Genomic DNA, 12,241 nt, shown 5'->3' on the forward strand with positions numbered 1-12,241 from the left:
CGCTCCCAAAGGTGACGAAGATGGGCGAATATGCCCCTTCTCCAAGGACTCCTTTACATAACTCCGCATAGCGGCATGCTCTGGCATAGACAGATTGAAAAGTCGGCCCTTAGGGAACTTTGTCATGATCCTTAGTGGTTGAGGATCACAAATTACTCCAGCTAAGTAACATACATAGGACAAGCTCTAGGGAGGTGGCAAACTGGACTGACCGCAAATCTGAACCTATCGAAACACACTAGAAGTAGCCGGTGAACGTGCCTAAAAATCCTAGACGTCTCGAGCCAGCCTGAGAAACTAACTACCCCTAGAGAGAAAGAAAAGACCTCTCTTGCCTCCAGAGAAATAATCCCCAAAGATATAGAAGCCCCCAACATATAATAACGGTGAGGTAAGAGGAAGGCACATACACAGGGGTAAAAACAGATTTAGCAAATGAGGCCCACTAATACTAGATAGCAGAAAATAGTAAAGGGGTCTGTGCGGTCAGTAAAAAACCCTTACAAAATATCCACACTGAGATTTCAAGAACCCCCACACCAACTAACGGTGTGGGGGAGAAACTCAGTCCCCTAGAGCAACCAGCAAGCGAGGAAATCACATTTTAGCGAGCTGGACTAAAAACATAATAAATGCTGATAATCAAAAAATGATCAAACAAAAACTTAGCTTGTCCTGGAGAGACTGGGAGCAAGGTAGTCACAAGGAATCTGAAGAGCACTGAATACATTGAGAGCAGGCAAGGAACTGAGTATCCAGGTGAGCTAAATAGGAAACCAACCAAGGATAACGAACCAGCTGATGCTGCCAACCTGCAGAAAGACAACACTACACAGTACCGCTTGTGACCACTAGAGGGAGCCCAAAAACAGAGTTCACAACAGAACTTACAGCCAGGAATCAAATTAATGGCACAATCGCAGTCCCTATGAGGAGGCAGGGAACTGGACTTGGGCTCATCAAATATATCCTGGAAATCTGACAAAAACTCAGGAACTTCAGAAGAAGGGGACGAGGAAATGGACATCAAAGGAATATCACTATGTATCCCCTGACAACCCCAACCAGTTACAGACATAGATCTCCAATCCAGCACTGCATTATGTACCTGTAACCATGGAAAACCCAACAAAACAACATCATGCAAATTATGCAACACCAAAAAGCGAATATTTTCCTGATGTGCTGGAGCCATGTACATGGTCAACTGTGTCCAGTACTGGGGTTTATTCTTGGCCAATGGCGTAGCATCAATCCCCCTTAACGGAATAGGGCTCCGCAAAGGCTCCAAGGAAAAACCACAGCGCTTGGCAAATTCTAAGTCCATTAAGTTCAGGGCAGCGCCAGAATCCACAAATGCCATAACAGAAAAGGACGACAATGAGCAAATCAGGGTAACAGACAAAAGAAATTTAGGCTGTACAGTACTAATGGTAACAGACCTAGGGACCCTCTTAGTACGCTTAGGGCAATCAGAAATAGCATGAGCAGAATCACCACAGTAAAAACACAGACCATTCTGACGTCTGAATTTCTGCCTTTCTGCTCTAGTCAAAATCCTATCACATTGCATAGGCTCAGGACTCTGCTCAGAGGACACTGCCATATGGTGCACAACCTTGCGCTCGCGCAGGCGCCGATCAATCTGAATGGTCAAAGACATTGACTCATTCAGACCAGCAGGCGTGGGAAACCCCACCATAACATCTTTAAGGGCTTCAGAAAGACCCTTTCTGAAAATCGCTGCCAGGGCATACTCATTCCATTTTGTGAGCACAGACCACTTTCTAAATTTCTGGCAGTATACTTCTGCTGCTTCCTGGCCCTGACACAGAGCCAGCAAAGTCTTTTCTGCCTGATCCACAGAATTAGGCTCATCATACAGCAATCCGAGCGCTTGAAAAAATGCGTCAATATTGAGCAATGCAGGATTTCCTGGCTCAAGGGAGAATGCCCAGTCCTGCGGGTCGCCACGCAGCAAAGAAATAACAATCTTCACCTGCTGAATGGGGTCACCAGAGGAACGGGGTCTCAGAGCAAAAAACAATCTGCAATTATTTTTAAAATTCAAAAATTTAGATCTATCCCCAGAAAATAAATCAGGAATAGGAATTCTAGGCTCTAATACCGGAGTCTGGACAACATAATCTTGGATACTCTGTACCCTTGCAGCGAGTTGATCCACGCGCAAGGACAGACCCTGAACCTCCATATCAGCACCAAAATCCTGAACCACCCAGAGATTAAGGGGGAAAAAAAGACAAAACAAGCTACAAAGGAAAAAAAATGACTCAGAACTTTCTTTTCCCTCTTTTGAGATGCATTTAACACACTGTGGGCCAGCTGCACTGTTATGACCTGGTGGTAAAGAGGCCACACCGATATGACCTGGTGGCTAAAACGCAACATGGGACGAGCTCTGAGGAGGTGGTATCTCTACTGACCGCAATCCCTAATCCTAACAACAACACTAGTAATAGCCGTGGGATGTTCCTGACTCTCCCTAGACACCTCTTCACAGGCTAAGAATTAACTACCCCTAAAGAAAAATCTTTAAATGAGAAGGTGTGTCCAAACTTTTGGTCTGTACTGTATGTGCTTTAGCCAATCAGGTTAACAGTTTCACAAGGGACAAGGTAGCCATGCCCATTAGATCAATATGGCAAAACTTTACAATTTTGTGTATAAGGTTTTCCAAAATTTCCCGTGAAATGAAATGTTAAGGAATTTCAACATTTACGATTCTCTCCAGTAGCGTAGCTACTGGGGGGGGGGGGCAGAGGGGGCCATCACCCCGGGCCCCGTGCTCTGAGGAGCCCCACCCAGAACTACGCTACTGTAACTGTATCAGCATGTGCAGCACGCTGATACAGTTACATTCTGCAGCACAGCAGGGAGAATCGATCTCCGTGCTCTGCCACCCGGCCGCTATGGGGCCCCTGAGCAGGTGAGGAGGCCCGATGCCAGCAGTTTGCCCCAGCCCATCATCGAAGTTTCAGCTGCATCGGCTACATGCCGATACAGCTGACTGCAATGTTGAGAGAAGGAGCACTACGCTCCTCCCATCACCCCCTGTCATCATCTGACATCACCGACGCCGACACTGACAGCGAGTGTGATGATGTCACTACCCGGCGCCCGCAGTCCGGAGATGTGTGGGCGCTCAGAGCAGTGGAGGAACCAGGAGGAAGAGACGTGAGTATTTATTTTTATGGGGGTGCATTATACTACAAAGTCTGCCTATTAGGGCTGCCTTATACCAGAGGGACTGCCAATGGGGGCTGCCTTATACTACAAAGTCTGCCTATGGGGTGCTGCCTTATACTACAGGGTCTGCCCATGGGGTGCTGCCTTATACTACAGGGTCTGCCCATGGGGTGCTGCCTTATACTAGAGGGTCTGCCTTTGGAGGGTTTCCTTATACTACAGAGTCTGCCTAGGGGGGCTGCCTTATACTATAGAGTCTGCCTATGGGGGGCTGCCTTATACTACAGAGTCTGCCTATGGGGGGCTTCCTTATACTACAGAGTCTGCCTATAGGGGTGTTATGACCTGGTGGTTAAGAGGCCACACCGATATGACCTGGTGGCTAAAACGCAACATGGGACGAGCTCTGAGGAGGTGGTATCTCTACTGAGCGCAATCCCTAATCCTAACAACAACACTAGTAATAGCCGTGGGATGTTCCTGACTCTCCCTAGACACCTCTTCACAGCCTAAGAATTAACTACCCCTAAAGAAAGAAATAGAAAGCTATCTTGCCTCAGAGAAAACCCCAAAAGGAAAGATAGCCCCCCACAAATATTGGCTGTGAGTGGAGAGGGAAATGACATACACAGAAATGAAATCAGTTTTCAGCAAAGGAGGCCAATACTAAACTTGATAGACAGAGAGAAAAGGATACTGTGCGGTCAGTATTAAAAACTACAAAAATCCACGCAGAGTTTACAAAAAATGAACTCCACACCGACTCACGGTGTGGAGGGGCAAATCTGCTTCCCAGAGCTTCCAGCTAGCCTGAATATGACATAGTGACAAGCTGGACAAAAAGAGTCATATTTGCAAAGCAATAATGTCCAAAGCAAATGGACGAACAAGAACTAGCAGAACTTATCTTTTGCTGACAAGGACAGGCCATATGAGAAATCCAAGGAGAGAACCAAATCCAACCTAAGACATTGACAGCTGGCATGAACTAAAGCCCAGAGCAGGTTTAAATAACAAACCCAGGCAAGGCGATCAGTGATGGCAGCTGCTACAGCTACCTAACGGAGCAGCAGTTCCACTCGAAACCACCAGAGGGAGCCCAAGGGCAGAACTCACAAAAATACCATTAGCAACCACAGGTGGGAGCTCCAGAACGGAATTCACAACATAGGGGCTGCCTTATGCTATAGAGTCTGCCTATGTGGGCTGCCTTATGCTATAGAGTCTACCTATGGGGGTCCATTATACAATATAGAGTAGGCCTATGGGGAGTGCATTATACTATATGGAGTCCAATGGGGGTGCATTATACTATATTGAGAACTATCTGGAGCATTATACTATGTGGAGGCTTTCTAGGGGGCCATCATACAGTGTGAAGATTACAGTGAGGGGATCATCATACAGTGTTGGAGCCATCAAACAGTTTGGGGGCTACTAAGGGGTCAGTATACTGTGTGGGTGGTACTATACAGTGAGGGGGCATTATACTGTGTATAAGAGAGCATCATACTGTGTATAGGGGAGCTGTACAAGGGGAGACTCAGGACATTATTAAATGTAAAGTAGGCACTTTACAACGATTCCATCAGAAAGAACGTCATTGGTAAGTCATTTTCTGTAACTGTGCAGTAATGTCTTATATGTTCTGTAGGACTGGTATTTACCACTGACCATATGGCGGTAATATCCATGTTTGTCTTTGTATAGAGATTATTTTCAGCAGCAGCGCGGTCATCTGCTGAGGTTCTCCTCCACTATTAGGGTGCGTCACCCAGTTGTAATCAAGGTTACCTGGTTAGGGGCCCACTCAGAAGTTTCGCCTCCTTCACTGAACCAAAACCTTAGCTACGCCTCTGATTATCTCCCAGGAGACATAAACGGTCACCAGAAATGTAAGGCAAGGGCTCAGTCTGTCTTCCCATTCAGAATATTTTCATTCAGGACATGACTGTGTATTTAGGGTGTAGGGGGGTTCAGGAGCAATAACTTAGACTAGCAAATCTAAATGTAAAGTGTGTGACCTTCACATTAGACTAATAATCAGATTTCAGGATCTACTATATACAGTATTTTAGATAGATAAATTGACATTAGCGACTGACAGCTAGACGTAAGGTTTATGAAAAATTTCCTTCTACAACTTATCTTTTATGTACAGTATTCTTCAAAGCGTGTTCAACCGAATGGTGTCTTATTAAAATCTGCACTGCTATTTCAGACAAGATAATGAAGATCCTAAATAATCACAGCAGATCCCACACTTGTGTGTCTGTATATTTCCAGATGTCAAATCAGATTAAAAAAGCAAATCCAACAGTACAGTTAGAAGATGTGACTGCTTAGAAGAGTAAAGGTACCTTCACACGAAGCGACGCTGCAGCGATAGCGACAACGATGCCGATCGCTGCAGCGTCGCTGTTTGATCGCTGGGGAGCTGTCACACAGACCGCTCTCCAGCGACCAACGATGCCGAGGTCCCCGGGTAACCAGGGTAAACATCGGGTTGCTAAGCGCAGGGCCGCGCTTAGTAACCCGATGTTTACCCTGGTTACCAGCGTAAAAGTAAAAAAAACAAACAGTACATACTCACCTGCGCGTCCCCCAGCGTCTGCTTCCTGACACTGACTGAGCTCCGGCCCTAACAGCACAGCGGTGACGTCACCGCTGTGCTTTCACTTTCACTTTAGGGCCGGCGCTCAGTAAGTGTCAGGAAGCAGACGCTGGGGGACGCGCAGGTGAGTATGTACTGTTTGTTTTTTTTACTTTTACGCTGGTAACCAGGGTAAACATCGGGTTACTAAGCGCGGCCCTGGTTACCAGTGTAAAACATCGCTGGTATCGTTGCTTTTGCTTTCAAACACAACGATACACGGCGATCGGACGACCAAATAAAGTTCTGGACTTTATTCAGCGACCAGCGACATCACAGCAGGATCCTGATCGCTGCTGCGTGTCAAACTAAACGATATCGCTAGCGAGGACGCTGCAACGTCACGGATCGCTAGCGATATCGTTACAAAGTCGTTTCGTGTGAAGGTACCTTTACAATGAGGAGTGAGTAGAGTGTTTACTTTAGCTGGGCGCACTAACTTTACATAAATACAATTATAATTAATCATTGTAATTTTTGATCTTTGCCATGTTGCTACTGCAGTACAGTGAACAGCTATAAAATGTAATCTTAAGGCGTCATTCAGACATTTGGGAGTCATGCACATGTTCTGTCTGTTTTTCACTCATAGAGCATGTACCCACTATAGTCTATTGGGCTGTTCACATGTCCATGTTTCTTTATGAACCGTTTGTCTGCAAAAAAATCACAAATGCATGTCTGCTTTTGAACCAAGTTATGGATAAAAATTACCCATACAAGCCTGTGTGTCTAAGAAAATCATGGATCAAAATTAAATTACCCATAAAAGTCTGTGGCTACCTGAAAATCATGGACGGCCATTGTCATACCATTGAATACCATTGTAATATACTGTATAAGAGAAGCTTTGTAATTTATTTTTTCATACGTGAAAGTCAATGATGAAACACTGGTGGTGAAAACTGACACTGAGCAAACACTGATGATACTTTGATCCAAAACAATAATGACGGACGTCGAAATGAGGCCTAAACTGAATCATTGAGGGGAATTTTGCTCTCCTATCTATGAATGATTTACTGGGAGAAAAGACATTGTAGATGTACATAGTGCTGGGCTTGGGAAGCAATGAGTGCCTTCTCGGTGCTTGTCATAGTTTGATTGATGGATCTCTTTTGCATACAGGGAGAGATCAGTCAATAAAGCCAGGCCTGTGGATTTCATTACATACAAGTCACAGAAAAATTTACATTGTGTGCTTAATATGCACGATTTAGGGAAAGAAACATTGAATGTAACTATGCCAGTGGATGACATGATAGGTCACCAATGAATACTGGGAAGACATCATTAGCTCGTGGTCAGTAGTGCTTTATTATAATATTAGCACATTATGACTCATACCGCCTGTTTCTTTAAGGATCCTCTTTAGAAGTAGTCACATTTTATTTGTGTCACAATGTGATCAAATGGTGGGATACTTTAAATATAGGCACAATTTGTTTCCTATGAAAATACTAGTGGGTAGTTAGATAGCAGATTAATCGCAAAAGGTAAGTGGGTCAACTTTTTTTTTTCCCTTACGAGTTTGAACAGTAGGAATCATCGCAGTGGATGCTGTTCAAGGAGTTTTCCCATGAACAAAGTACATTGTAATTAATAGATCTTGGGATAAAAAAAGTTTCACAATTGGATGTGTTTAAATAAAAAGTCCCTGTGTTGAGATAATCTTATAAATGTGCCCCTGCTGTGTTCTGTGTAATGGCTGTGTCTGACCGTGCAGGGACATGGTCTGATCACACCACAGCTCCTGGGTAGGGGAGGAAGCAAAAAAGTATACAGACAGGACAGCAGGGGATCACAGCTGATTCTTTCTTTCAGATAAAACATTGCTTAATAACAGGCAGTGAAATGTTTGTCACACAAAAAGAATCAGCTGTGATCCCTTGCTGTAATGTCTGTACACTCTTTTGCTTCCTCCCGTGCCCAAGAGCTGTGGTATGATCAGACCATGTCCCTGTACGGTCAGACACGGCCATTACACAGTACACAGCAGGGGAACATTTATAAGATTATCTCAGTACAGGAACATTTTTTACTTAACCAATTGTGAAACTTTTTTAAATTTCAAGACCTATTGATTAAAATGTTGGTGGGAAAACCCCTTTAATATCACTGGCAGATATTATTTTGGTAGAGGAATCCCTTACATAACTAGTCCTATATACACTTTTATTTAGGATCTATTTTTGTTAAACTACAAAGTGCTTACCCTACAGCGTCATCTCCTTAAAGGGCTTAGCTCACCTTCGATTTTGGGGGTGACAGGTTCCCTTTAAAACAATATTATTTTTCACTCTTATGCATAATGCGATTTTAAAAGTTCTTGGTATCTTTTGGGGAACCTCTAGTTGAGAAATACTACCCCATTACGTAATCATTGCTCTCTTTGTAAGTTGAAGCGTTCTAATAATATGTTCACAGGGTGTCCTGCAAATCCTCTAGATCAGCAGATACAGGCATAAAACATCCTGTGCCTGCTGATAGGTTAAAAAGGCCGACACTTGAACTTTTCCTGCTATTTTCATTAGAATATTTGCATTTTTAGTAATTTTATAGAGTATATAATTATTTTTATGTTTTTTTGAACTGTTTACCATTATCAAGTATGGGGCAGATTCTATGTTAATTATGCACAGTATTTGAACATGTAAGGGTGGTGGTGGTGTCTCGTTATAAGGGTAGAAGGGTAATCCTTCAAGTACTGGGTCATTTTATGTTATCTGCACTTTGAGTTTTTCCATCCCCTCTGCCAAGAATTATAACGTGTTTATTTTTTTATCAATATAGCCATATGAGGTCATTTTAGTGGGATGAGTTAAAGCTTTGAATAACACGTAAAAAACAGGGAGAAAAATCCATGTGTGGTGAAATGGTGTAAAAAAAAAAACAACAACTCACCTCAATTCCACTCTGGGTTTTGTTTTTAAGATGTTCATTATGCTGTAAAAATTGCATGACAAAATTATTCTGGTCAATATGACTATGACGATACCAAAGATAAGATTCTAAAAAAAATCAAATCTTCATAAAAGAATGTATAAAAATTCAATTTTGTTTTATCACCATTTTCAGAGAGCCATAACATAACATTCTTTTGTTAATGTAGTTTTTTCTGCTACCATTTTGGGGTACTAACAATTTTTTGATTGCTTTTTATTGAATTTTTGTGGGGCGGTAAAATAACCAAAAAAAGTTAATTCTGGCGCTTTTAATTAACTATCCACATTTTTTGTACATTTTGGTATTCACCTTATCCGACAAACATTTTTATATTTTATTAGCTTGGGCAATTACCGTCTCGTCAATACCAGTTATCTTAATCTTTTAATTTTTTTAAATTTTACTATTTGCATTTAGAGAAAAGATGGGTAATTTACACTTTTACATTTTGTTATGGGTTTCTATTATTATTTTTTTAATGTTTTAGACCCTTTTAATTAGTCCCCTAAAGTTAGTTGAACTTGTGATCTCTTGTTCAATTCACTGCAATACTGCAGTATTGTGTTGTGTTATGAAATTGACAATTTCTGAGTTATATTATGGCAGACACTATGTTGGATGCCTTTTATATGACATTTTCAGACTTGACGTCGGTATTTAGGGGGTTAAATGGATGAAATTGAAGAGATTATTCACTGTCTGGTGCCGGCTATGTAACATCCGGAACCCTTGTTGTACAATGGGCTCAGTTCTCGAGCTTGATCTATACAATGTTGGCATACAGCTGCCGTATATGTATAGCGGCCATCGCCAAAGGGGTTAAAGGCTATGTTCTCAGCATGAAATTATATACCTGGTCTTACTATTTAGGATATATTATTTATGTTACTTATTGTATATCTGTTTATGTTATTACATGCTTTAACTTCTTAAAGGGCTTATGTCTTAAGTATCGTAATTTATAACACAGACGTTTTTAAAGATTTAACTAAATCAAACTCTTGTCAAAATCCAATTAGCAACTGAAAATATGTCCATCGCTTCCATATATTTCGATAAGGGCAACAATTTCTCATTATACAATTTAGATACATTCTCGAATAGACACAAGTGACATAAATGTGTTTTTTTTTAAAGTTGGTCATCTCACACCTATCATCTTGGGTTAGCTCAAGCCAAAAGGAAAAGTATGGAAGGATATTTATGTATTTACTCAACTAAGAGCTCATTTCCAAGTCCCTTACATGAAAGGGCTGGTAAAAATTAGTTTGGGTTAACATGCATATTTGGTCTAGCTGCTAAAGCAACGGAAATATTCCAGCACACTGGTTAATATAGCCTAAAAAGGATGTATTATCCTGTTAGCGAGCTGTGATCAAGGATACTGTTCAGATTGTAAGAAAAAAAAATGGAATTATGCATTGGTTCTTCCAAACAAATCTGTACACATTCTTAACAGGAGTCATAGGGCAGGTAATAAGCCAGGAGAAATGTTTATTTCTTGCTATATAAAGACAGCTGAATACAAATGTACAGGCGGAAAGATAATCTAGGCAAATTCTAAAGCTATGACGAGCTTTCTCTTTCCAATACATCCTGTCCTTATTTGTACAGAGATGTAAGAATACATTGTCATGGTCTGATTGCGATTAAAAGGCAAGGAACAAACATTGCATAACACAAATTAATTGTAATCATTTCTCCCAGCTACAGAAGTTGTAGGGTGGAAGAGGTAACGTGATTCAGTCTACTATTGAAACTGACGATACCTTTTTTTAAAACATATGTAATGTAAAGAATTACCACTATCCATGACCGGTAACATGGGTGCCCAGGATAAATCTTGCATTTGTGGTCAATGTGCAAACAACAGATGTGATTACCTGTATGCCACTTATGCGAAAGACTGCTGCTGGGATGGCTGCAATGTCACACTGGTTCTTACTGGTTGCACTTCTAAAGCAGCTGCTATAATTCCATGCTAAGGCATCCCAGAAGAGCACCATAAATAACATAATCGTATGGGGGTGGGACCTGTAGGCAGATCATTTTGACAGTGTTCCTGAACTTGTCTACCAGAAAAAAAAACTTTCTCTACACCCTTTATTGTCAATCAAGGGCATAATATTTCCTCACTGTTAGAGTACAAAGAAGCAACTGCAGACCTACATAGGTAATATGGTAGGGTTCTTTGTAATTAGCTAACCTAATTAACTACTAATAAAATACTTAAGCTGGACATTTCCTGGTGTTGTACAAACCGCGCATCGACAAATGAATTAAAAAAATTGCAAAAAATATCTAGTTTGTATTTGAGAAATGTCCTTTTGGGATAAGGACATTTTTGATTGTATATTGCAAACCTTGAAGGGGTTGTCTGGTCTAAAATGATAAGTCTGCAGTCATTCTGTGTGACTGGAGACTTATGAAAATCCCCAGCACAGGCACTGTGCGCTGCAAGGATTCTCCGGTTTCTGAGCCAGGAACAGTGGTGATTAGTGTTGAGCGATACCGTCCGATACTTGAAAGTATCGGTATCGGAAAGTATCGGCCGATACCGGCAAAGTATCGGATCCAATCCGATACCGATACCCGATACCAATACAAGTCAATGGGACTCAAGTATCGGACGGTATTCCTGATGGTTCCCAGGGTCTGAAGGAGAGGAAACTCTCCTTCAGGCCCTGGGATCCATATTAATGTGTAAAAGAAAGAATTAAAATAAAAAATATTGCTATACTCACCTCTCCGACGCAGCCTGGACCTCACCGAGGGAACCGGCAGCGTTGTTTGCTTAAAATTTGCGCTTTTCCTTCCTTACGTGAAGTCCCGGCTTGTGATTGGTCGCGTGCCGCCCATGTGGCCGCGACGCGACCAATCACAGCAAGCCGTGACGTAATTTTAGGTCCTTCAGGATTTTAAAATTACGTTCTGGCTTGTGATTGGTCGCGTCGCGGTCACATGGGCGACGCGACCAATCACAAGCCGTGACGTCACGGGAGGCAGGACACGTGCGCATTTTAAAATGCGCGCGTGTCCAGCCTCCCGTGACGTCACGGCTTGTGATTGGTCGCGTCGCCCATGTGACCGCGACGCGACCAATCACAAGCCAGAACGTAATTTTAAAATCCTGAAGGACCTAAAATTACGTCACGGCTTGCTGTGATTGGTCGCGTCGCGGCCACATGGGCGGCACGCGACCAATCACAAGCCGGGACTTCACGTAAGGAAGGAAAAGCGCGAATTTTAAGCAAACAACGCTGCCGGTTCCCTCGCTGAGGTCCAGGCTGCGTCGGAGAGGTGAGTATAGCAATATTTTTTAATTTTAATTCTCTCTTTTACACATTTTTACATTAATGTTGTTTCGATACCGATACCCGATACCACAAAAGTATCGGATCTCGGTATCGGAATTCCGATACCCGCAAGTATCGG

General features: G+C 42.3%; 1 protein-coding gene across 1 annotated transcript in view; it reads right to left on the bottom strand.

The window, feature by feature from the left end:
* The window catches only part of SLC20A2 (solute carrier family 20 member 2), a 158,232-nt gene extending 147,522 nt beyond the window's left edge, over positions 1-10,710 (bottom strand). Inside the window, exon 1 of the mRNA XM_077274443.1 lies at positions 10,690-10,710. The gene's annotated coding sequence lies outside the window, so the exon portion shown is untranslated. The remainder of the gene's footprint in view (positions 1-10,689) is intronic.
* Between the last annotated feature and the right edge of the window lie 1,531 nt (positions 10,711-12,241).

The sequence above is a fragment of the Ranitomeya variabilis genome, chromosome 1 (genome assembly GCF_051348905.1).
Source record: "Ranitomeya variabilis isolate aRanVar5 chromosome 1, aRanVar5.hap1, whole genome shotgun sequence".
NCBI classification, from domain to species: Eukaryota; Metazoa; Chordata; class Amphibia; order Anura; family Dendrobatidae; genus Ranitomeya; species Ranitomeya variabilis.